General features: G+C 43.8%; 1 pseudogene; it reads right to left on the bottom strand.

Moving 5' to 3' along the window:
- Positions 1-2,637: 2,637 nt before the first annotated feature.
- LOC101022746 lies at positions 2,638-4,249 on the bottom strand (annotated as a pseudogene).
- Between the last annotated feature and the right edge of the window lie 1,734 nt (positions 4,250-5,983).

Genomic DNA, 5,983 nt, shown 5'->3' with positions numbered 1-5,983 from the left:
TTGTGTTTAAAATGGTATCAATGAAGTTATCTTTGACCAAGATTTTCCTCCTCATTTCTCCGGAGAGGTCAAACATAAAATCTGGTCTAGAAAATCAATATGGAGGAGAAAGCAGAACCATTAAAATTCACTTAACAGAGTCAAGAGTACACAGGAGTCGTTCATCCAAAATATGTGTGAATCTAGTCTCTGCTCTCCAGGAGTTAATCGTGGCCTGTGCTTCAAATCTAGTTTTTACAGCAAAATTCCCTAGGGTCCTTTTAAAAAATATGGATTTCTAAGTTTTACTCTTAAAGGTTTTTGTTCATGAGGTTTTTCTGTAGATGCCAGGAATCTGAATTTTGTTTTCAGAGTATGCCATGACATGATATTCATGACACATGGAAAAATTTAAAAAGCAGGTAGGAGAAAAATATGTATATTGTGGGCCAGGCCGGGTGACTCACACCTGTAATCCCAGCACTTTGGGAGGCAAAGGTGGGCGGATCACGAAGTCAGGAGATCAATACCATCCCGGCCAGCATGGTGAAACCCTGTCTCTACTAAAAATACAAAAAAAATAGCTCGGTGTGGTGGCACGTGCCTATAACCCCAGCTATTTGGGAGACTGAGGCAGGAGAATCACTTGAACCTGGGAGGCGGAGATTGCAGTGAGCCAAGATCATGCCACTGCACTCCAGCCTGGGTAACAGGGCAAGACTCTATCTCAAAAAAATATATATATATATATGTGTGTGTGTGTGTGTGTGTGTGTATATATATATATATATATGCAAGAATATTTAAAGTAACTTATAATAGCCCACACCAGAAGTTAATCCAATGTACATCTATATTTGGGTAGAAAAATAAATATTAGTTACTTTGGATGATAGTATTTACTGAAAACACACCTCATATTACCTTCTGGGCTGCTGCGTATATTAAGATAATTTTAACCGAATTGTGATTAAAAGGTGTTTTCACATGTAAAAGTTCATGGAGCACTTAAGGTTGGTACACTTTATTGTGCATATTATATGACAATAAAAAATTTTTAAATGAACCAAAAAATATGATCGTGTGTGTGTGTGTGTGTGTGTGTGTGTGTGTATAAGCCTTCTTCTGGACTTTTTCGTGTTCCTTAGTAAAACAGGAGCCTGCCAGCTTGTAGCCAAAAGAGCAGTAGCCAGAGGATTCTCCCTGACCACATCCAGTTCTTACCTCTAGGTGGAATTAGAGGACCAGCTACAACCCAAACCCTCCCTGGGCACGTCCAGAGTCTACATCAACCTTTCCTTCCTACCTGCCACTGGTGATCAAGAGAAGAAAAGCAGAAAGAGTGGGAAGCAGTCACTACTTCCAGCACTGGCCCAAATACAAATGTTTACCCAGAAAATAAAAGCTTTAAAGGATCCCATAAAGTCACTGCTTATATTAATTATGTTATACAACAGAGTAATTTCAACCACCTCTCATCTGTCTCTACTCTAGGCCTGATAATACCCCTCTCGGGGAATGTCTGACCTAAAAGTGTAGAATGGAGGCAAAAATTAAGGAAGATGCACCCCTTTAATGCTTCCATTATATGTTCCCTATACACAATCGATCAAAGATCACATTCCCTTATTAGTGGAACAGGAAGGTTCTACACATAGCACAGTCTTCCCAATTCTTGTGTCTGCTTTCTCCCAGTCTTTTGTAATTTTTTTTGAAATGGGTTCTCACTGTGTTGCCCAGGCTGGAGTGCAGTGGATCTCAGCTCACTATAACCTCCACCTCCCGGGCTCAAGTCATCCTCTAGCCTCAGCCTCCCAAGTATCTGGGACCACAGGCACACCAACATGCCCAGCTAATTTTTGTATTTTTGGTAGTGACGGGGTTTCCCCATGTTTCTCAGGCTTGTCTTGAACTCCTGAGCTCAAACGATTCAGTGCACCTAGTCATCTTTTGCAGTTTTTAACAGATGTATTATTTTTTCTGTTTCGTGGCTTGTCTTCTCTTTTTTTTTTTTTTTTAATAATAAACTAATTCTGGCCAGGCGAGGTGGCTCACCTCTGTAATCCCATCACTTTGGAAGGCCAAAGCAGGAGGATCACTTGAGTCCAGGAGTTCAAGACCACACTAGGCAACACACTGAGACACTGTCTCTACGAAAAATTTTAGGTCAAGGGCAGGTTCAAGCCTGTAATCCCAGCACTTTGGGAGGCCGAATGGATGGATCACGAGGTCAGGAGATCGAGACCATCCTGGCTAACACGGTGAAACCCCGCCTCTACTAAAAAATACAAAAACTAGGCCGGACGAGGTGGCGGCCAGTCCCAGCTACCCGGGAGGCTGAGGCAGGAGAATGGCGTGAACCCGAGTGAGCTTGTAGTGAGCTGAGATCCGGCCACTGCACTCCAGCCTGGGCGGCAGAGCGAGACTCCGTCTCACAAAAAAAAAAAAAAAAAAAAAAGAAAAATTTTAAAAATTAAAAACATTAACCAGGCATGGTGGCACGCCCCTGTAATCCCAGCTACTCAGGAGGCTGAGGTGAGAGGATCATTTAAGCCTGGGAAGTCGAGGCTGCAGTGAACTGTGAGTACACCACTACACTCCAGCATGGATGACCCTGTCTCCAAAAAATAAATAAATAAAACTAATTTTAATTGCACTTTATATGACAAGTATTGTATCTTTAAGCCTACTAAATTTCTGATTTAAAAAAATTATTAAACAGTACTAAAAGCATAGTCATATTTGTTAAATTTCATATTGATAAGAACTGGTTTTGAATTCATATAAACATCTGCAATTGGCCAGTGTAAACAAAGATGATAGCTGATGGTAATGGACCTTAATTAAACAGCCATCACTGTAATCCCATACTATTCCTTCCACTTTACCTACTCTGCGGCTTTCAAACCAGGACAACAGATCATTGTGCTTCAATGGAGGCAGGTTTCTTTTTTTTTTTTTTTGAGTCGGTGTCTCGCTCTGTCACCCAGGCTGTAGTGTAGTAGTGCAACTCTGCTCTCTGCAGCCTCTGCCTCCTGGGTTCAAGCGATTCTCCTGGCTTAGCTTCCTGAGTAGCTGGTATTACAAGAGCCCGCTACCATGCTCAGCTAATTTTTGTATTTTTAGTGGAGACGGAGTTTCGCCACGTTGGCCAGGCTGGTCTCGAACTCCTGACCTCAAGTGATCCTCCGACCTCAGCCTTCCAAAGTGCTGGGATTACAAGCATGAGCCACCACACCCGGCCCAATGTAGGCAGGTTTCTTATTTGAAATGGTCCATGTGGTCTAACATATTGTGGATGCTTCTTCCTTCCTAACCCATATGGGTTTCCATTGATATTTGTTCCCATAAGCTGCAATATTTGTTCCAAGAGACCTGATAGTGGCACTACACTAATTTCCAAAAGCCTAGGATCCTCAGGATGATGCTTTAGTACCAGAGCAATTGCAAATTCATAATTAACCACAGAGGAATGCCAGTAATGCTACTTGTAATTTTTCTCTTCTGGTGCCCAACCAGGAATGTGTCCATGTTTCATCATGGACCAGATTCCTATTTAATTTTTCTGTTTCCTTTGCTGCTATCCAGCACTCTGGAGTAGCTTTGAAGTACTCCTCAACATTCCAAGAAAATTCTTTGAAGTTTTCTTTTGAATGTAGAAAATTTTAAAATCTTTTAACAGGTTGTTTGTTAGGTTTTCTATCTAATCAAGCCCAAAGGTATCTCTGTAAGTAGCAACATAACAACATGTTCCATCCACTTTTTCTGTTGGAATTGCACTGTATATACCTCCATCTAATGCCTCATGACTTACAGTTTTCGTTGCCAAAATGTTAAATGACTGATGTTGCCTTTCGGTGGAGGGTTCCATTTTCCCCTCCCTAGAAACACACAGCATTTCCGCTCCTCGGAGCTGAGGCGCCTAGTGGTGAGCCCAGCAGGCGGTGCAAGAGGAGAGCGCAGCAGGCGGTGCAAGAGGAGAGCGCATTTCTGAGCAGCGCCAAGCACAGACGGGAAGAAAGCCCTGCGTAAGTAAGCACGGGGTTCAGGCTGCTCACACCACGTGCCCAGCGAAAGCTGCAGCCCGCGCCCCCAAAACCTTACTTCCATTTTTTTTTTTTTCTTTCTAGACTTCTTCTTTCAGGATTATGATGAAAAGGGAGAGGAATATGGGAATAGAGGCCGGGCGCGGTAGCTCACGCCTGTAATCCCAACACTTTGGGAGGCCGAAGCGGCCAGATCACTTGAGGTCAGGAGTTGGAGACCAGCCTGGCCAATATGGCAAAACCCCGTTGGGCATGGTGGCACACGACTGTAATCCCAGCACTTTGGGAGTTCGAGGCGGGCGGATCACTTGAGGCCAGGAGTTTGGGACCAGCCTGGCCAACATGGTGAAACCCCGTCTCCATTAAAAATACAAAAATTAGCCCTGTGTGGTGGCATGTGCCTGTAGCCCCAGCTACTAAGGAGGCTGAAGCAGGAGAATCGCCTGAACCTGGGAGGTGGAGCTTGCAGTGAGCTGAGATCGCGCCACTGCACTCCAGCCAGGGCGACAGAGTAAGACTCCATCTCAAAAAGAAAAAGAAAAAAAATATATATGGAAATAGTAGAGATACCAGAATAGCTCCTGAAAATTGTCAAAATATTGTCCCAGTAACGACTTTAAACGGGTAAATTGTTGAATAATTAAGGTTTATAGCTCTGCCATTCTTAGACAGCATAATTAAATAATTTGGTCATTTGCAAGAAAAATGATGGCAATAAATCCTTGGAAATGAAGATTGGAAATGGGGCTTAGAAACAAGGCCACCCATCCTGCTTTGTTTCCTCATGTAATGTCCGCGTCATAACTTGGCAAGGAGAGTCTGGAAATAATTTTTATTTTCTAACGGGAATATGGTCTTTAGGTTTTCCAAGACAGTGCATCTATCTATCTATCTATTTATTTATTTTCGAGATGGAGTTTCGCTCCTGTTGCCCAGGCTGGAGTGCAATGGCGAGATCTCGGCTCACTGCAACCTCCACCTCCCGGGTTCAAGCGATTCTCCTGCCTCAGCCTCCAGAGTACCTGGGATTACAGGCGTGCCACCATGCCTGGCTAATTTTTTGTGTTTTTAGTAGAATTAACCAGGCTGGTCTCGAATTCCTGACCTCACGTGATCCGCCCGCCTGGGGCTCCCAAAGTGCGGGGATTACAGGCCTGAGCCACTGTGCCCAGCTGACAGTGCCTCTAAGAACAAGCTCTGGAAGTAGAAGTGGGTTGAGTCCAGAGTGGAGGAACGTTCACTACCCTCCTCTTTCTTGACAATTGCCTCTTTTCTTTAGCTTGTGTGAACACGAACCTTTAGGCATTCTAGTTACTTCTGCATTAACTTCCTCTCTCCTCAGATTGGCTCCCCACAGTCATTTCCTCAAGAACACCACTTTACTTCCACTAGCTATGGTCCTTAGTTCCAGCTTTCCTTTTTTATGTTAAAAAGAGGTCTTTAGGCCCCGGGGCGTTGGCGCAAGCCTGTAATCCCAGCACTTTTGGCGGCGGGCCGAGGCGAATTGATCACCTGAGGTCAGGAGTTCGAGACCAGCCTGACTAACATGGAGAAACCCAGTCTCTATTAAATACAAAAAATTAGTCAGGCGTGCTGGTGGGCGCCTGTAGTCCCAGCTACTGGTGAGGCTGAGGCAGGAGAATCGCTTGAATCCATGGAGGTAGAGATTGCAGTGAGCCGAGATTGCACCATTGCACTCCAGCCTTGGTAACAAGAGTGAAACTCCATCAAAAAAAAAAGCATTAGTAGAGACAACTTATTTTATTGTCTAGGTCTTTCCTACCAGTACAGTGGACAGATTATGTAGTAAAGATGAACCAAACCCTAACTGTTTACTAGCTAGATAGCTGTGGGGAAGCTGTTTAACTTCTCTAAACCTCAGTTAACTCATCTTTTTAAAAATTAAGATTAAGATTTATATTGATTTAGGCCGGATGCAGTGGCTCACGCCTGTAATC

Source organism: Papio anubis, chromosome 2, assembly GCF_008728515.1.
Source record: "Papio anubis isolate 15944 chromosome 2, Panubis1.0, whole genome shotgun sequence".
NCBI classification, from domain to species: Eukaryota; Metazoa; Chordata; class Mammalia; order Primates; family Cercopithecidae; genus Papio; species Papio anubis.
This window is presented reverse-complemented; position numbering and strand designations above follow the sequence as displayed.